Genomic DNA, 21497 nt, shown 5'->3' on the forward strand with positions numbered 1-21497 from the left:
TAGAGTCCATCCTGACCTCCTCCATCACAGTGTGGTTCCCCGGCGCCACAGTCCAGGATAAGAATAGACTGCGGCGCATCGTACATGCTGCTGAGAAGGTGATTGGCTGCAAGCTCCCGTCCCTCCAGGACTTGTTCTCCTCCAGGACCAGGAGGCGTGTGTGTCGGATCACAGCTGACTCTTCTCACCCTGGACACACACTATTCTCCCCTCTCCCCTCAGGCAGGAGACTACATTACCAAATATGTGTTATGTGTGTTTTATGTTGCACCATTGCACCAAGGAAAATTCCTAGTTTGTGAACCAGTTCTCAAACAATGGCAATAAAACTATTCTGATTCTGATTCTGATAGTGGATCTAACATAATAGTGTGAGAGTCCAGTCCATAGTGGATCTAACATAATAGTGTAAGAGTCCAGTCCATAGTAGATCTAACATAATAGTGAGAGTCCAGTCCATAGTGGATCTAACATAATAGTGTGAGAGTCCAGTCCATAGTGGATCTATCATAATAGTGTGAGAGTACAGTCCATAGTGGATCTAACATAATAGTGTGAGAGTCCAGTCCATAGTGGATCTAACATAATAGTGAGAGTCCAGTCCATAGTGGATCTAACATAATAGTGAGAGTCCAGTCCATAGTGGATCTAACATAATAGTGTGAGAGTCCAGTCCATAGTGGATCTAACATAATAGTGTGAGAGTCCAGTCCATAGTGGATCTAACATAATAGTGTGAGAGTCCAGTCCATAGTGGATCTAACATAATAGTGAGAGTCCAGTCCATAGTGGATCTAACATAATAGTGAGAGTCCAGTCCATAGTGGATCTAACATAATAGTGTGAGAGTCCAGTCCATAGTGGATCTAACATAATAGTGAGAGTCCAGTCCTTAGTGGATCTAACATAATAGTGAGAGTCCAGTCCATAGTGGATCTAACATAATAGTGTGAGAGTCCAGTCCATAGTGGATCTAACATATTAGTGTGAGAGTCCAGTCCATAGTGGATCTAACATAATAGTGTGAGAGTCCAGTCCATAGTGGATCTAACATAATAGTGTGAGAGTCCAGTCCATAGTGGATCTAACATAGTAGTGTGAGAGTCCAGTCCATAGTGGATCTAACATATTAGTGTGAGAGTCCAGTCCATAGTGGATCTAACATAATAGTGTGAGAGTCCAGTCCATAGTGGATCTAACATAATAGTGTGAGAGTCCAGTCCATAGTGGATCTAACATATTAGTGTGAGAGTCCAGTCCATAGTGGATCTAACATATTAGTGTGAGAGTCCAGTCCATAGTGGATCTAACATATTAGTGTGAGAGTCCAGTCCATAGTGGATCTAACATAATAGTGAGAGTCCAGTCCATAGTGGATCTAACATAATAGTGAGAGTCCAGTCCATAGTGGATCTAACATAATAGTGTGAGAGTCCAGTCCATAGTGGATCTAACATAATAGTGTGAGAGTCCAGTCCATAGTGGATCTAACATAATAGTGTGAGAGTCCAGTCCATAGTGGATCTAACATAATAGTGAGAGTCCAGTCCATAGTGGATCTAACATAATAGTGAGAGTCCAGTCCATAGTGGATCTAACATAATAGTGTGAGAGTCCAGTCCATAGTGGATCTAACATAATAGTGAGAGTCCAGTCCTTAGTGGATCTAACATAATAGTGAGAGTCCAGTCCATAGTGGATCTAACAGAATAGTGTGAGAGTCCAGTCCATAGTGGATCTAACATAATAGTGTGAGAGTCCAGTCCATAGTGGATCTAACATAATAGTGAGAGTCCAGTCCATAGTGGATCTAACATAATAGTGTGAGAGTCCAGTCCATAGTGGATCTAACATAATAGTGTGAGAGTCCAGTCCATAGTGGATCTAACATATTAGTGTGAGAGTCCAGTCCATAGTGGATCTAACATATTAGTGTGAGAGTCCAGTCCATAGTGGATCTAACATATTAGTGTGAGAGTCCAGTCCATAGTGGATCTAACATAATAGTGAGAGTCCAGTCCATAGTGGATCTAACATAATAGTGAGAGTCCAGTCCATAGTGGATCTAACATAATAGTGTGAGAGTCCAGTCCATAGTGGATCTAACATAATAGTGTGAGAGTCCAGTCCATAGTGGATCTAACATAATAGTGTGAGAGTCCAGTCCATAGTGGATCTAACATAATAGTGAGAGTCCAGTCCATAGTGGATCTAACATAATAGTGAGAGTCCAGTCCATAGTGGATCTAACATAATAGTGTGAGAGTCCAGTCCATAGTGGATCTAACATAATAGTGAGAGTCCAGTCCTTAGTGGATCTAACATAATAGTGAGAGTCCAGTCCATAGTGGATCTAACAGAATAGTGTGAGAGTCCAGTCCATAGTGGATCTAACATAATAGTGTGAGAGTCCAGTCCATAGTGGATCTAACATAATAGTGTGAGAGTCCAGTCCATAGTGGATCTAACATAATAGTGTGAGAGTCCAGTCCATAGTGGATCTAACATAGTAGTGTGAGAGTCCAGTCCATAGTGGATCTAACATATTAGTGTGAGAGTCCAGTCCATAGTGGATCTAACATAATAGTGTGAGAGTCCAGTCCATAGTGGATCTAACATAATAGTGTGAGAGTCCAGTCCATAGTGGATCTAACATATTAGTGTGAGAGTCCAGTCCATAGTGGATCTAACATATTAGTGTGAGAGTCCAGTCCATAGTGGATCTAACATATTAGTGTGAGAGTCCAGTCCATAGTGGATCTAACATAATAGTGAGAGTCCAGTCCATAGTGGATTTAACATAATAGTGTGAGAGTCCAGTCCATAGTGGATCTAACATAATAGTGTGAGAGTCCAGTCCATAGTGGATCTAACATAATAGTGTGAGAGTCCAGTCCATAGTGGATCTAACATAATAGTGTGAGAGTCCAGTCCATAGTGGATCTAACATAATAGTGAGAGTCCAGTCCATAGTGGATCTAACATAATAGTGTGAGAGTCCAGTCCATAGTGGATCTAACATAATAGTGTGAGAGTCCAGTCCATAGTGGATCTAACATAATAGTGAGAGTCCAGTCCATAGTGGATCTAACATAATAGTGAGAGTCCAGTCCATAGTGGATCTAACATAATAGTGTGAGAGTCCAGTCCATAGTGGATCTAACATAATAGTGAGAGTCCAGTCCTTAGTGGATCTAACATAATAGTGAGAGTCCAGTCCATAGTGGATCTAACAGAATAGTGTGAGAGTCCAGTCCATAGTGGATCTAACATAATAGTGTGAGAGTCCAGTCCATAGTGGATCTAACATAATAGTGAGAGTCCAGTCCATAGTGGATCTAACATAATAGTGTGAGAGTCCAGTCCATAGTGGATCTAACATAATAGTGTGAGAGTCCAGTCCATAGTGGATCTAACATATTAGTGTGAGAGTCCAGTCCATAGTGGATCTAACATATTAGTGTGAGAGTCCAGTCCATAGTGGATCTAACATATTAGTGTGAGAGTCCAGTCCATAGTGGATCTAACATAATAGTGAGAGTCCAGTCCATAGTGGATCTAACATAATAGTGAGAGTCCAGTCCATAGTGGATCTAACATAATAGTGTGAGAGTCCAGTCCATAGTGGATCTAACATAATAGTGTGAGAGTCCAGTCCATAGTGGATCTAACATAATAGTGTGAGAGTCCAGTCCATAGTGGATCTAACATAATAGTGAGAGTCCAGTCCTTAGTGGATCTAACATAATAGTGAGAGTCCAGTCCATAGTGGATCTAACAGAATAGTGTGAGAGTCCAGTCCATAGTGGATCTAACATAATAGTGTGAGAGTCCAGTCCATAGTGGATCTAACATAATAGTGTGAGAGTCCAGTCCATAGTGGATCTAACATAATAGTGTGAGAGTCCAGTCCATAGTGGATCTAACATAATAGTGAGAGTCCAGTCCTTAGTGGATCTAACATAATAGTGAGAGTCCAGTCCATAGTGGATCTAACAGAATAGTGTGAGAGTCCAGTCCATAGTGGATCTAACATAATAGTGTGAGAGTCCAGTCCATAGTGGATCTAACATAATAGTGTGAGAGTCCAGTCCATAGTGGATCTAACATAATAGTGTGAGAGTCCAGTCCATAGTGGATCTAACATAGTAGTGTGAGAGTCCAGTCCATAGTGGATCTAACATAGTAGTGTGAGAGTCCAGTCCATAGTGGATCTAACATAATAGTGTGAGAGTCCAGTCCATAGTGGATCTAACATAATAGTGTGAGAGTCCAGTCCATAGTGGATCTAACATATTAGTGTGAGAGTCCAGTCCATAGTGGATCTAACATATTAGTGTGAGAGTCCAGTCCATAGTGGATCTAACATATTAGTGTGAGAGTCCAGTCCATAGTGGATCTAACATAATAGTGAGAGTCCAGTCCATAGTGGATTTAACATAATAGTGTGAGAGTCCAGTCCATAGTGGATCTAACATAATAGTGTGAGAGTCCAGTCCATAGTGGATCTAACATAATAGTGTGAGAGTCCAGTCCATAGTGGATCTAACATAATAGTGTGAGAGTCCAGTCCATAGTGGATCTAACATAATAGTGTGAGAGTCCAGTCCATAGTGGATCTAACATAATAGTGAGAGTCCAGTCCATAGTGGGTTTAACATAATAGTGAGAGTCCAGTCCATAGTGGATCTAACATAATAGTGTGAGAGTCCAGTCCATAGTGGATCCAACATAATAGTGAGTGTCAAATGTACGACCCGAGGGCCAGATCAGGCCTGCGAACAGGTTTTATCCGGCCCGCGGGATGAGTTTGCTAAGTATAAAAATGTACCTGAAATTTTTGAATGAAAGAAACTGCTGTTCTCAATCTGTCCACTAGATGTCACAATAGCAAGTCTTTGTATCTTTTTACAAAGACTATTTATCTTTGTATTTATATTATTCACATGTGAATAATGCTGTATAATAGACTGTATTTATATTACTCACATGTAAAAAAATACCTAAGTGTTTATTGTCTATTGTGAGCGAACTGTGGTGCTGAATTTCCCCCAGGAATCAATAAAGTACTTTCTATTCTATTCTATTTGTAGATGATGCTACATATGTACAAAATAAACCACATGTTAGTGCATCAGTCAAGGAAAATGATCAAACTACATAAATAACATACTGTAATTTGATTTTCATATACTTTTTTTTATCTTGATAGATTGAAAACTAACACCAATGAGTTGAATGATGAACATTATCGCATAATTTTTTCAGAAAATATAAATAACGACAAATAAATTATAAATACTATTAACAGGTAAGTGTAAAAAAAAAGACAACAACGTTATGATTTGTACAATTTCAGAATGTGCTAGTTCTATTTTTAAACAAAGAAGTTGTCTTTATTTTTAAGTTATGGTGCCGTGATTTTACCAGTGCAGCCCACTTGGGAGTAGATTTTTCTCCATGTGGCCCCCCATCTAAAATGAGTTTGACACCCCTGCTATAGTGAGTTTGACACCCCTGCTATAGTGAGTTTGACACCCCTGCTATAGTGAGTTTGACACCCCTCTTATAGTGAGTTTGACACCCCTCTTATAGTGAGTTTGACACCCCTCTTATAGTGAGTTTGACACCCCTGCTATAGTGAGTTTGACACCCCTGCTATAGTGAGTTTGACACCCCTGCTATAGTGAGTTTGACACCCCTCTTATAGTGAGTTTGACACCCCTCTTATAGTGAGTTTGACACCCCTCTTATAGTGAGTTTGACACCCCTGCTATAGTGAGTTTGACACCCCTCTTATAGTGAGTTTGACACCCCTCTTATAGTGAGTTTGACACCCCTCTTATAGTGAGTTTGACACCCCTACTATAGTGAGTTTGACACCCCTCGTATAGTGAGTTTGACACCCCTGCTATAGTGAGTTTGACACCCCTGCTATAGTGAGTTTGACACCCCTGCTATAGTGAGTTTGACACCCCTCTTATAGTGGGACTAAACCTTGGTTCAGAGTCGCTACGAAGGAGTTTTTATGTGGTGGTCCTGCAGCCTTGTTGTTGACGTCTGACCCAGATGCTGCGTTTGAAGCAGCTTGTGGTCCAAACAAAACCCAAAGCACTGACGGGACCTTGTTTTGTAAACCATCCACGCTCGGAGCGTCCAAACAGGAAGTGAGCTCTCCTGAAGGACCTTCACCTCACGGAAGAACAGGACTTTCTTCTCCTTGCATCAGAACTTCGTCTTCTCGTGTAAGCTCTTTTTGTTTCTCACCCAGAGCCAAAAGCGTCCAAAAATGAATGCACATTACAAAAAATGAAAGTATTAAACGCAGTCCAACTTTGCAAAACATCTTTAAGATACATCTGAGTAGAAAAAGGACAGCTGGAATTAGATTTGTCAGCTTGAACCCAACGCTAAGATGTCCCTGGTTCTTAACCTTTTGGACCTCGGGGCCCAACTTTTCCTCTTCAGAAAACACCGAATTATTCATCTTACTCCTTTTAATCATATTCAATAAATATATCTAACCTACTTACAGCTAAACTAACTTTGTTTGATATGGAAGCATGTGTTAATCAGGCTGATTACAAAAAGAAATACTCATCAAATAAACTGCAAAAGAAGGGACTCATAAAAACTGATGAAAAATGCTATTACATACAATTACGCAGTGTTACAATAAACAAAAATGTGCTAAATTGATAATAAATAATAAATATGCTTTATAAATAAACTGTCAATAAAATTCAAGTGCAAATGAAAATACAGCTTCAACACTATGAGCTGTTTGCAACATTTCCACAGATGCCTAGAGGGCGCCCTCTCACGGCTTTTCCTACGTGATGACGTAATGACGTACGTACGTCACACATGCACGCATATTAGCTTAGGGTGTTGTTCGCCAATAGTAGCGCCATTCCAACAGGTGTTGTTATGTTGTACAGTACAGGGGTTATTCATTTCCTCTTTCTGATGTAACAATTGTGAATGATCTACTCGACATTCCTCTGGGGGAACTTTGTTTTGAGCAGAAAAGTCCGCAGCTTATTCCAAAATGATTGTGTGTCTGTCTCCTATGTGAATAATGTTGTGAAGGACGTCAAAACGTGGTCTCTTCCTAACAGGTACTTACTTACGAACAAAGTAAAAAAGTTACATTAAATTAAAAGTTAATTAATATAATACTAATAATATAGTGTTTATCTGAGCATCACTATCCTTCTCTGTTTTATTCCAATATAAAAATGCGTGGCACAAGGCCCAATAAGTATAAGTATACTATTTTTTTTATGTATGTTACAAACACGACGGCAGATCACGACATTTTCACACAAAAAATAAATAATTTATTGTTCGTTATTCTTTACCGTCATATTTCAGATCATGTTTTTGTAGATTTGCGACCAGCAATGCTAATGACAAACCGTTAAGCAGTTTGAGCTGGTCTGGTAAGGGCTGATGGGAAATATATGCAAATTATTGTGACACCAAGCACTCCCATTGGTGCCTCGCCGTAGGCCCCCGCCAAGGTGGCTGCGGAGATAGCCTGACGAAAATGGCCTGTGCTATTTGGATTTACACAGTATGAGAAACAATTTGAAAATTAATTTGACCTCTGCAACCTCATTGAAGTTTTGTATTCATAAATGTAAGGTTCTCATACCCAACCTGTTTTTTGTGCCTTTAAAAAAAAAAAAAGAGTTAGAACTTTACTTTAAAACGCTATCCACCTCTAGCAACCAAAAAGCTGTGAAAACTGTAATGCTATGCTCCAAATGTAAGATATTTATAGAACTTGAGCCTATAAATATACACATTACTACATATATATATATTACATTCTACCATAATTACTTTATTGAATTAACAACCCCCTGGCGCTGTATTGCACTGTTTTGTACTTGTTTTAATTGTCCTCGTTCATATTGTAGCGGCTGGCTACGGGGTGTTAGCCAATGGCTTTGGCTGGGGGCGGGACTTCCGGGGAAGTTAGGGAAGTGACGTTGTTGACAGGAAGTGTTGGTTCGAGTTTTGCCGGGAATGGAGATAAATGCATGTTGGAGCTGTTAGGTGCCTTAAATGCATCTCTTACAATAAATGCCAGATAACCGAAGAAGTCTCTGAGCCTACATTCCTGAGCTTATTACAATATGTTTGTTTGTAAATGTTGAACTTTATAAATAAAGGTACATGGAGAAAAAAAAATACAAAGTTAGCTAATGATATCTCTTGAACTGAAGTTCCATCCATCTGTTTTCTGTGCAGTTTGAATGTCTCATGCACTGTAATGTCAGTTATCCACTTTGTGCAGCAAGAACTTTGCCCTGGATTTATATTTATCCCAGAATCAGTGGAAAGGAAAGCTGTTCGAAGGTAAGACATTTGAAAAATGATCTTCGACGTGTCGTGATGATTAATGTAGTGACGTTGAGACAAAGGGAAATATTTTCCTGGCCCAATAAAATTAAATATACTGTTTTTGTAATGTACGTTACAAATACGGTGGCGGTGTTACGACATTTTCACCATATAAATAAATAATTTATTGTTCATTCTTCTTTAACTTCATATTTCAGATCAGGTTTTTGTGGAGTCACGACGAGCAATGCTAATATTAAAGGCATAAGCAGTTTGAGCTGGTCTGGTAGAGGCTGATGGGAAATATATGCAAATTATCGTGACACCAAGCGCTCCCATTAGTGCCTCGCCATAGGCCCCCGCCATGGTGGCTGCGGAGATGGCCTGACGAAAATGGCATGTGCTAAGAAACATGTATGTTTTGGCAGCCCTCTAGGGGGCGCTCGATGCCCAACAATGCTTAAGAAACCCTGGCTTGGCAAATATATTCATACTTCTCGTTGCTTTTATCATATTTTATTGGGGTGTGAAACTTTTAACGGTTCAATTTGATTCCGATTCCTGTGGTGACGATCGATTTTAAGAAGGCATTCTCAATTCATCATGCGGTATTATGGTATAAATATTGTAATGGAACTTTTTAAAAACAGCTTAAGGGTTAGAAAAGCGCCTGCTGGTTGCATGGAAATGGCCTAGAAATTATTTTCTAAAAATGTATTCTCATTTTGAATGTTCTCCAAAGTGTCCTGGGTCTGGAGAGACTCTGGTCCACTCACACTGCAGGGTCGGATGTTAGAATAACTTTATTGAATTAACAACCCGCTGTGTGGCACTGTTGTTGTTGTACTTGTTTTACAGTTTTTTTCAGTCGCTAACAAGCGTTTTTCTAAACAGTAGTCACATTTTCAAAAGTCTAAACACGATTAGCACAACATGGGTCCTTTGTGGCCATACCATTCACACATTTCATGTGGTTTTCACACAATATACAGTCAGTGAACACATTTATATCATGCTTACATTTTCTTAGCTATACCTCCAAACAAAATGATGGATTGTTTTTGTATTATTTACAAATGTTAACACACAACATCCCACAATTGCAAACACAATATTCCAAACCTTAGATACAGTATAAAAACCTCTGCTTCTGTAATGCAGTAATATCAGTTGTAAAACAATACATCCCAGCTGATACTGTAGATACTGTAAAGGAATTTTGTGCTTTTTTTTAGTTCTCCCTTTTTGCTGTTGCTTTTTTGTTCATGGATATTTTGTTAACTTTACTGTAAAACGTTTTCTGTTGTATCATACTGTAAACAGTATTTCTACTATACCTCCTGTAGTAAACAGTAAAGAAAAAAAAAACGGATTCGCTTTTTACTGGAATGCTTTTGAATGTGAACATTACATGTGGATATACAGTTCCCAACCAAAAAATGAGGCGTAAAAACTGTGGATTGCATGTTTTGCATGCAAATACCTGTAAAACTGAAACATAAAAGTCTATGCAGTTTTTGTAATGTCCACAATAGCCAGTATTTTGAAAGCTGGTGTGCATGTGAAGTGAAAACAAGAGATATTCTTTGAAAGAATAATTTCATTTTGAGTCAGATGTCCAGTGTTTTGGTAAAGTTAATGTGTGCAGAGAAAGATGTCTTCTATTTTGAAATGAAGAGTTAGTATAAAGTTAACAAAATATGCTTTTGAGAAGAAAATGATCTATTTGGCCAATTGTGTTTTGTAGGTGTAAGTCTGTGTTAAGAGTTTAGTCAAAGTATTTTAAGCATAGGTAAGGAAAAAAAGTAAGTGTCCTTGTTCACTTGTGGGTTCAACTTTATCAATAAAGATATATTTAAAAAAAAAAAAGGTCGGATTTTTTTTTTGGTCAAATCCCATCTTTTTATTGGCCGTTCAAGAATTTTGTGCAATCAAAGTCAACATTTTCTGAATTGCATCATTTCACTTGGAAGATTAGGACGGAAGAGGACAATATTTTGGCTCCGGCAGTTTAACGGCAGATGTTGCTTTGATGTCGGCGTGAAGCGCGTGCGTGTTTGTGGGCGAGCAGTCGGAGGCGGGAGCGGTGGCGCTTTCACGTAAGTTCCTGAAACATTTTATTTTGTCCTGTTTTCTGCTCCGTAGTCCACTATTTATTTTCGGAACCGTTCATTTTGGCAAACAATGATGCTAGTTTGTGCTGTTGTCCGACATGCTGGTCAGATGAGAGCGAGCTGAGCGCCATTAAAGCGCATCGCAGTTAGCCAGTGAAGTTGTCACGTCGTGGAAATGCTAAATAAGAAGAGAATTCAATGATGTGCAAATACTTTTCAACTTATATTTAATTGAATAGACTGCAAAGACAACATATTTAACGTCCACACTGAGAAACTTAGTCTTTGTTGCAAATAATCATGAATTTAATGGCAGCAACACATTGCAAAAAAGTAGTCAGAGGAGCATTTTCACCAGTGTGTTACATGGCCTTTCCTTTTAACAACACTCAGTAAAGGTTTTAGAACTGAGGAGACACATTTTGGAAGTGGAATTCTTTCCCATTCTTGCTTGATGTACAGCTTAAGTTGTTCAACAGTCTCCCTTCTCATATTTTAGCCTTCACACATTTTCAATGTCTGGACTACAGGCAGGCCAGTCTAGTACCCGCACTCTTTTACTATGAAGCCACGCTGTAGTAGCACGTGGCTTGGCATTGTCTTGCTGAAATAAGCAGGGGCGTCCATGATAACGTTGCTTGGATGGCAACATATGTTGCTCCAAAAGCTGTATGTACCTTTCAGCATTAATGGTGCCTTCACAGATGTGTAAGTTACCCATGTCTTGGGCACTAATACACCCCCATACCATCACACATGCTGCCTTTTTACACTTTGCGCTTAGAACAATCTAGATGGTTCTTTTCCTCTTTGGTCCGGAGGACACGACGTCCACAGTTTCCAAAAACAATTTGAAATGTGGACTCGTCAGACCACAGAACACTTTTCCACTTTGCATCAGTCCATCTTAGATGAGCGTTTCTGGGTGTTGTTGATAAATGGCTTTGCATAGTAGAGTTTTAACTTGCACTTACAGGTGTAGCGACCAACTGTAGTTACTGACAGTGGGTTTCTGAAGTGTTCCTGAGGCCATGTGGTGATATCCTTTACACGCTGGTGTCGCTTTTTGAGGGATGGAAGGTCCATAATATCATGGATTATGTGCAGTGATTCCTCCAGATTCTCTGCACCTTTTGGTGATATTGCAGACATTAGATGGTGAAATCCCTAAATTCCTTGCAATAGCTGCTTGAGAAATGTTGTTAATTCAACAATTTGCTGAGGCATTTGTTGACAAAGTGGTGAGCCTCGCCCCGTCCTTAGAATTCCCAGTTTTTAGGGACATTTACCCCCCATTCAAAATGAATTATAAATTTTTCAAACTTCCACAATTTCCACATTTTTCAACCTATTCAAACCATTCCACCTTCAACACATTCCACTCATCCTGGACATTCAAACTAACACTTTCCCAAGTTCCAAACCAAATTACATTTTTCCTGGAAATTCAAACCATTAAACCAGACATTAAACCCCCCTCCTCCCTCCGTGGGAGGGAGGCGAGTTGGGTGCCCGAAAGCCCCCGCTCGGAAGCGGATGCCGGTTCAAGGTTCCGAAAGGGGCGAGCGGCCCGCCGGGACGCGCCTGCCGGCCGAAGGGCTGCAGCCCGGCCGTCAGTCGCGGAGCCCGCCGTGCCACACGCGCCAAAGGGCGGGCCGAAACCGCGCCCCGAGGCCCTGAGACTTCTGCTTTGTACCCCAAAAAAACCGTGCGTCACCGCCAGGACCGCGCCGCCGTCGGGCTGCAGCCCGAGCATCGGTGGCGGAGCCCGTCATGTGCCGCGCGCGCCAAGCGGAGTGGGGGGGAAAGCAGGCCGAAACCCGCCGCCCACCCCCTCACCACGAGGCCCTGAGACTTCTGTGTTTGACCCCGACGCGCGGCCTGTTGGGACGCGCCGCCGTCAAGCCGCGAGGGCCTGCCGTTGGTCGCGGAGCCCGCCGTGCCACGCGCGCGCCAAGGGGCGGGCCGAAACCCGGCCCCGAAGCTTCCGTCTTTCCATCCCGGTAATGATCCTTCCGCAGGTTCACCTACGGAAACCTTGTTACGACTTTTACTTCCTCTAGATCAGGGGTCACCAACGCGGTGCCCGCGGGCACCAGGTAGCCCGTAAGGACCAGATGAGTAGCCCGCTGGCCTGTTCTAAAAATAGCTCAAATAGCAGCACTTACCAGTGAGCTGCCTCTATTTTTTAAATTGTATTTATTTACTAGCAAGCTGGTCTCGCTTTGCCCAACATTTTTAATTCTAAGAGAGACAAAACTCAAATAGAATTTGAAAATCCAAGAAAATATTTTAAAGACTTGGTCTTCACTTGTTTAAATAAATTCATTATTTTTTTACTTTGCTTCTTATAACTTTCAGAAAGACAATTTTAGAGAGAAAATACAACCTTAAAAATGATTTTAGGATTTTTAAACACATATACCTTTTTACCTTTTAAATTCCTTCCTCTTCTTTCTTGACAATTTAAATCAATGTTCAAGTAAATGTATTTTTTTTATTGTAAAGAATAATAAATACATTTTAATTTAATTCTTCATTTTAGCTTCTGTTTTTTCAACGAAGAATATTTGTGAAATATTTCTTCAAACTTATTATGATTAAAATTCAAAAACATTATTCTGGCAAATCTAGAAAATCTGTAGAATCAAATTTAAATCTTATTTCAAAGTCTTTTGAATTTCTTTTCAAATTTTTGTTCTGGAAAATCTAGAAGAAATAATGATTTGTCTTTGTTAGAAATATAGCTTGGTCCAATTTGTTATATATTCTAACAAAGTGCAGATTGGATTTTAACCTATTTAAAACATGTCATCAAAATTCTAAAATTAATCTTAATCAGGAAAAATTACTAATGATGTTCCATAAATTCTTTTTTTAAGTTTTTCTCTTCTTTTTTTCGGTTGAATTTTGAATTTTAAAGAGTCGAAATTGAAGATAAACTGTTTCAAAATGTAATTGTAATTTTTTTCGTGTTTTCTCCTCTTTTAAACCGTTCAATTAAGTGTAAATATCATTAATTATTAATAATAACATAGAGTTAAAGGTCAATTGAGCAAATTGGCTCTTTCTGGCAATTTATTGAAGTGTGTATCAAACTGGTAGCCCTTCACATTAATCACTACCCAAGAAGTAGCTCTTGCTTTCAAAAAGGTTGGTGACCCCTGCTCTAGATAGTCAAGTTTGACCGTCTTCTCGGCCTCCACCAGAGCCTGAGTAGACCCCCCGCGGGGCCGATCCAAGGACCTCACTAAACCATCCAATCGGTAGTAGCGACGGGCGGTGTGTACAAAGAGCAGGGACTTAATCAGTGCGGGCTGATGACTCGCGCTTACTGGGAATTCCTCCTTGATGGGAAACAATTGCAATCCCCAATCCCAATCACGAGTGGAGTTCATCGGATTACCCACGCCTGTCGGCGCAGGGTAGACACACGTTGGGCTACTCAGTGCGGCGCGCGTGCAGCCCCCGGACATCTAAGGGCATCACGGACCTGTTATTGCTCAATCTCGCGTGGCTGAACGCCACTTGTCCCTCTAAGAAGTTCGGACGCCGACCACACCGGGCCGCGTAACTAGTTAGCATGCCAGAGTCTCGTTCGTTATCGGAATTAACCAGACAAATGGCTCCACCAACTAAGAACGGCCATGCACCACCATCCACAGAATCGAGAAAGAGCCATCAATCTGTCAATCCTTTCCGTGTCCGGGCCAGGTAAGGTTCCCTGTGTTGAGTCAAATTAAAGGCCTACTGAAATGATTTTTTAAAATTTAAACGGGAATAGCAGATCCATCAACAATACTATTAAACCGTGGACATGTAAATACACGGTTAATGCTTTCCAGGCTGGCGAAGGTTAACAATGCTGTGCTAACGACGCCATTGAAGCTAACTTAGCAACCGGACCGCGCAGAGCTATGCTAAAAACATTAGCTCTCCACCTACGCCAGCCAGCCCTCATTTGCTCATCAACACCCGTGCTCACCTGCGTTCCAGCGATCGGCAGAAGGACGAAGGACTTCACCCGATGCGTTTGGCGGCCCGGAGACGTAGGAAGTCAAGGTGAAGTCGGCGGCTAGCGCGGCTAGCGCTCCAACAAAGTCCTCCTGGTTGTGTTGCTGTAGTCCGCTGCTAATACACCGATCCCACCTACAACTGTCTTCTTTGCAGCCTTCATTGTTCATTAAAAAAATTGCAAAAGATGTCCAGAATACTGTGGAATTATGAAATGAAAACAGAGCTTTTTGTATAGGATTCTACGGGGTACCATAACTTCCGTTACTCGGACTTCGTCACGCGCACACGTCATCATACCGCGACGTTTCAGCCGGATATTTCCGGGGAATTTTAAAATGTGACTTTATAAGTTAACCCGGCTGTATTGGCATGTGTTGCAATGTTAAGATTTCATCATTGATATATAAACTATCAGACTGCGTGGTCGCTAGTAGTGGCTTTCAGTAGGCCTTTAAGTTTCAGCTTTGCAACCATACTATTCTACATTCTGTCAGCATAGCAGTTCAACTTCAGCATTGGAGCGTTCACACATTTTATTAGATTCTTGAAAATGATGAATTGATTTAGAATCGGAACAAATACAGTACTGCAGTAATGAAGTACTGAGGAGTTGAGTGCAGTGCGGGTGTTGCCCAACATGCAAATAACCGTCCGCACATTTCCATGGCAGCTGCAGTGACAATGAGGTGTTGCACAGTGGCGGCGAGTCATGAAGAAGTTTGAGTGTTTTTTCCACCAGAGAAGAAAAGGAAGTGCGTGACGTCGCCAGAGCAGGATGAGGGGGGAGGAGCCTGAGAGCGCAGACTCGGTGAAGGTGCAGCGCGCAATGGACGCAACACGTCGCGCGTGAGACGTCAGAGGTGAGGCGCTCTTTGTTGTCCTTCTCATCTTCTCGGCCGCTGCAGATCAGCACTTTCCTCTTCTTCTTCTTGTCGTACCCGAGAAGGTAAAAAGTGACTTCGTGCTCTCATTGCTTGGGGACAGGAAGAGTTGTGAAATGTTTGGAATGTAGTCAGGTCTGTGCTTGTGAGGCGGGAACTAAAGAGATCATGTTTGAATCCTTTAGAACCTCATTCTTTTCTCATACTTCACGTTTCATGCATTATGTCCTCAGTCTCTCATACAGTGTGACCTCTTTCATGCATTATGTCCTCAGTCTCTCATACACTGTGACCTCATCTACTGTCTTCATGTTTCATGCATTATGTCCTCAGTCTCTCATACACTGTGACCTCACCTACTGTCTTCATGTTTCATGCATTATGTCCTCAGTCTCTCATACAGTGTGACCTCACCTACTGTCTTCATGTTTCATGCATTATGTCCTCAGTCTCTCATACACTGTGACCTCATCTACTGTCTTCATGTTTCATGCATTATGTCCTCAGTCTCTCATACAGTGTGACCTCATCTACTGTCTTCATGTTTCATGCATTATGTCCTCAGTCTCTCATACACTGTGACCTCATCTACTGTCTTCATGTTTCATGCATTATGTCCTCAGTCTCTCATACACTGTGACCTCATCTACTGTCTTCATGTTTCATGCATTATGTCCTCAGTCTCTCATACAGTGTGACCTCATCTACTGTCTTCATGTTTCATGCATTATGTCCTCAGTCTCTCATACAGTGTGACCTCATCTACTGTCTTCATGTTTCATGCATTGTTAGACTTAGACTTCCTTTATTGTCTTTCAAATGTGAACTTCACAGTACAGATAAGAACGACATGTTGTTGCATTATCTGGTTGTAGTGCGGGATAAAAGAGCAATAAAGTGCAGATATAAATAGATTACTGTACAAATATATTGCACTTTTGCATATGCATCCACGTTTATGGATGTATGTTATATTTAAGGCTGCAGCTAACGATTATTTTTCTATCGATTAATCTATAGATTATTTTTCAATTAATCGGTTAATCTATAGATTATTTTTTCGATTCATCTATAGATTATTTTTCCTTTTACCGATTATTTTTTATTTTATTTTATTTAAAATGAAGATGAAAAAATAAAAGTAGGCCAGTTTTTTCAAAAGGCATGGCTTTTATTTACAAAAAAAAAAAGTATGGCCACTCAGTCAACATTGACAACAACATGACTAAATATTCTGTAACAATGTAAACATTTAAAACTTTTAACATTTAACAAAATTAAAAGTAGCTTATTTGCTTTTTAATGTGCAAATATAAAAGTAAACATCCAGTGCAAATCTTAATATTCTGCAATAGTATAAGCATTTCAAAAGTAAAAGTATTGCTTATTTTGCTTTAAAATGTGCAAAAATAAAGATAAACATCCAATACAAAAAAGTGCAAAACGAAATATTCTGTAACAACAGTGTAAACATTTCAACAAAAGTGAAAGTATTGCTTATTTGCTAAAATGTGCAAAAATAAAGATAAACATCCAATACAAAAAAGTGCCAATCTAAATATTCTGGAGCACTGTAAACATTAAGTATTGCTTTTAAAATGTGCAAAATAAACATCCAGTCCAACACAGTACACAATAACCAATTCTACTCATTCCAGTGAGTGACTAACAGTTGTAATGAAGAAAGGTTAGCATGTCTACATGCTCTGGTTCTTTTCTTGTTTACAATATTCCCAGCAGCTGAAAATAGGCGCTCAGAAGGGGTCGAAGTGGCTGGAACTGAGAGGTAATTAGCCTTCACCTCAAACCAGGACTGCGAGCGAGCTGAGCTGCAGTTTAAGTTTCTAGAAGGTCAACGGGCTCATAGTGATGTTACTAGTAGTTGACTGGGAGGTGTTTATTATCATTTGGGGAGAGTCCGCTGCCTGATGCTCACCTGCTAAACACCTATCTGCTCCACGCTGAAGCGCTGACTACATGCGCTCTGAATACGCACTGCTGATTGGCTGATAATGCTTCGTGTGTACCAATCAGATGGTTGTGTGGGTGGGACAATGCTGCGTGTGTACCAATCAGATGGTTGTGTGGGTGGGACAATGCTGCGTGTGTACCAATCAGATGGTTGTATGGGTGGGACAATGCTGCGTGTGTACCAATCAGATGGTTGTGTGGGTGGGACAATGCTGCGTGTGTACCAATCAGATGGTTGTGTGGGTGGGACAATGCTGCATGTGTACCAATCAGATGGTTGTGTGGGTGGGACAATGCTGCGTGTGTACCAATCAGATGGTTGTGTGGGTGGGACAATGCTGCGTGTGTACCAATCAGATGGTTGTGTGGGTGGGACAATGCTTCGTGTGTACCAATCAGATGGTTGTGTGGGTGGGACAATGCTGCATGTGTACCAATCAGATGGTTGTGTGGGTGGGACAATGCTGCGTGTGTACCAATCAGATGGTTGTGTGGGTGGGACAATGCTGCGTGTGTACCAATCAGATGGTTGTGTGGGTGGGACAATGCTTCGTGTGTACCAATCAGATGGTTGTGTGGGTGGGACAATGCTGCGTGTGTACCAATCAGATGGTTGTGTGGGTGGGACAATGCTGCGTGTGTACCAATCAGATGGTTGTGTGGGTGGGACAATGCTGCGTGTGTACCAATCAGATGGTTGTGTGGGTGGGACAATGCTTCGTGTGTACCAATCAGATGGTTGTGTGGGTGGGACAATGCTGCGTGTGTACCAATCAGATGGTTGTGTGGGTGGGACAATGCTGCATGTGTACCAATCAGATGGTTGTGTGGGTGGGACAATGCTGCGTGTGTACCAATCAGATGGTTGTGTGGGTGGGACAATGCTGCGTGTGTACCAATCAGATGGTTGTGTGGGTGGGACAATGCTTCGTGTGTACCAATCAGATGGTTGTGTGGGTGGGACAATGCTGCATGTGTACCAATCAGATGGTTGTGTGGGTGGGACAATGCTGCGTGTGTACCAATCAGATGGTTGTGTGGGTGGGACAATGCTGCGTGTGTACCAATCAGATGGTTGTGTGGGTGGGACAATGCTTCGTGTGTACCAATCAGATGGTTGTGTGGGTGGGACAATGCTGCGTGTGTACCAATCAGATGGTTGTATGGGTGGGACAATGCTGCGTGTGTACCAATCAGATGGTTGTGTGGGTGGGACAATGCTGCGTGTGTACCAATCAGATGGTTGTGTGGGTGGGACAATGCTGCGTGTGTACCAATCAGATGGTTGTATGGGTGGGACAATGCTGCGTGTGTACCAATCAGATGGTTGTGTGGGTGGGACAATGCTGCGTGTGTACCAATCAGATGGTTGTGTGGGTGGGACAATGCTGCGTGTGTACCAATCAGATGGTTGTGTGGGTGGGACAATGCTGCGTGTGTACCAATCAGATGGTTGTGTGGGTGGGACAATGCTGCGTGTGTACCAATCAGATGGTTGTGTGGGTGGGACAATGCTTCGTGTGTACCAATCAGATGGTTGTGTGGGTGGGACAATGCTGCGTGTGTACCAATCAGATGGTTGTGTGGGTGGGACAATGCTGCGTGTGTACCAATCAGATGGTTGTGTGGGTGGGACAATGCTGCGTGTGTACCAATCAGATGGTTGTGTGGGTGGGACAATGCTTCGTGTGTACCAATCAGATGGTTGTGTGGGTGGGACAATGCTGCGTGTGTACCAATCAGATGGTTGTGTGGGTGGGACTATGCTGCGTGTGTACCAATCAGATGGTTGTGTGGGTGGGACAATGCTGCGTGTGTACCAATCAGATGGTTGTGTGGGTGGGACAATGCTTCGTGTGTACCAATCAGATGGTTGTGTGGGTGGGACAATGCTGCGTGTGTACCAATCAGATGGTTGTGTGGGTGGGACAATGCTGCGTGTGTACCAATCAGATGGTTGTGTGGGTGGGACAATGCTGCGTGTGTACCAATCAGATGGTTGTGTGGGTGGGACAATGCTGCGTGTGTACCAATCAGATGGTTGTGTGGGTGGGACAATGCTGCGTGCTGAGACAGAGGCAGAGAACCAAAGCAACTTGTTAAGACTTTAGCAGCTAAAGTTAGCTTTAGCTTAGAAACTCGTTCGGTACACCCCCGTACCGAACCGAAATCCCCGTACCGAAACGGTTCAATACAAAACACATACCGTTACACCCCTAGCAGATACAAATGACACATTTATGTTTTTGTGTAATGATGACAACGTATGCTAACGTGGACGATTGACAAGTTGATGGTTGATGGTTTTCTTTTCAAATGTTGGTTCATAGCCGTTGTGCTGCTATGATAGGCCATTTCCGCTGGACACACTGTGCATACAACAACATTATTAGGCTGTGTATTGAAATACTCCCACACTTTTGACGACTTTTGGCGTGCTTTTTTCCCCTCGCTCGCACAGTCTGCTTTGCGCTCCGCCATGACGGTAGTGTGACGTAATTATGCGACGCGTCGACGCACAAAAACGGCGTCGACGTATTTACATAACCGATGACGTCGACTAAGTCGACGAGTCGTTTCAGCCTTAGTTATATTGTCTTTATATTCCATCGAGTTGATCCGTTTTTGGGGGGAATCGAGGGGATAATTATGATGCGTTCAAGAGTCTTATGGCCTGAGGGAAGAAGATGCGGAACCTCTTTCTAGAGTCCAGCAGGAGTCTCTGCAGATTTTCTGAGCCCTGGTCAGGCAGCGGCTTTTTGCAATCTCCTGGATAGGAGGAAGAGGAGTCCTGATGATCTTTTCCGCCGTCCTCACCACTCTCTGGAGAGACTTCCAAGGGGGGCCAGTTTGCTCACCAGGTGCTGCAAGGCTTATCTATGAGACGAGTGTGAACACTACGACACCAGGCAGGTGTGCAGTACTCAGCGGCAGAGTGGACCAAGGCAAGGGTCGCTGTACGCCAGCACCCCAGCTAGATCCAGCCAGTCGTCTCAAAAGCCCAACATGGTTGTTAGCTTTTTGTGCAGTGACTCCAGGTGTCGGTGAACCATGAGTGCCCTGTCCAACTTAATGCCGAGATATGTTGGTTCGGCAGAAAAGGGTCGAGACGTCCATCAACAGTGATGTTAAGCTGATGTTGTGCCTCCCTGTTGTAAAGGTGGAAGGCTGCCGTCACCGTTTTGGTTACACTGAGCTTCAACTTCCATGTCTGGAGATAAGTGTATAATCAGAATCAGAATCAGAATAGTTTTATTGCCATTGTTTGAGAACGGGTTCACAAACTACAAATTTTTCTTGGTGCAATGGTGCAACATAAAAGACATATAACACATATTTGGTAATAAAAAGACCTGTAACTGAGCTACCAGATCTTGTTATAGACTTAGAAGGAAGTAAAGGAATTCAAGGAGCTACGGTTAGGAGTTATTGTTCATGTGCCTGATGGCCGAGGGGAAAAAACTGTTCAGGTGGCGGGAGGTGTGGGTCTGGATGGAGCGTAGTCTCCTGCCTGAAGGGAGAGGGGAGAATAGTTTGTGTCCAGGGTGAGAAGAGTCAGCTGTGATCCGACACACACGCCTCCTGGTCCTGGAGGAGAACAAGTCCTGGAGGGATGGGAGCTTGCAGCCAATCACCTTCTCAGCAGCATGTACCATGCGCTGCAGTCTGTGCTTATCCTGGACTGTGGCGCCGGGGAACCACACTGTGATGGAGGAGGTCAGGATGGACTCTATGATGGCTGAGTAAAACTGCACCAGCATCTCGGTCGGCACCTTAAGTTTCCTCAGCTGCCGCAGGAAGTACATCCTCTGCTGCGCCTTCTTGATGAGGGAGCTGATGGTCGGCTCCCACTTGAGGTCCTGGGTGATGGTAGTGCCCAAAAAATGGAAGGAGTCCACAATGGGGACGGGGGTGGGAGAGTCAATCAGGGTGAGGGGGGATGGTGGGGCTGTGACTTTCCTGAAGTCCATGATCATCTCCACTGTTTTCTGGGCGTTCAGCTCCAGGTTGTTGTGGCTGCACCAGGACGCCAGCCGGTTCACCTCTCTCCTGTAGGCGGAATCATCGCCATCCGAGATGAGCCAGATGAGGGTGGTGTCATCCACAAACTTGAGCAGTTTTACGGATTGGTGACTAAGGTGCAGCAGTTTGTATACAG

The 21497-nt window shown here is 42.4% G+C and overlaps 1 protein-coding gene across 2 annotated transcripts in view; it reads left to right on the forward strand.

Annotated features, from left to right (window-relative positions):
* Positions 1-10325: 10325 nt before the first annotated feature.
* tor4aa (torsin family 4, member Aa) overlaps positions 10326-21497 on the forward strand; it is a 73649-nt gene continuing 62477 nt past the window's right edge. Inside the window, exons 1-2 of one of the 2 annotated variants that reach the window (XM_062030741.1) lie at positions 10326-10454; positions 15226-15346. The gene's annotated coding sequence lies outside the window, so the exon portion shown is untranslated. The remainder of the gene's footprint in view (positions 10455-15225; positions 15347-21497) is intronic. The other variant, XM_062030742.1, reaches the window with a different exon arrangement.

This window comes from Entelurus aequoreus, linkage group LG21 (genome assembly GCF_033978785.1).
Source record: "Entelurus aequoreus isolate RoL-2023_Sb linkage group LG21, RoL_Eaeq_v1.1, whole genome shotgun sequence".
Taxonomy (NCBI): Eukaryota; Metazoa; Chordata; class Actinopteri; order Syngnathiformes; family Syngnathidae; genus Entelurus; species Entelurus aequoreus.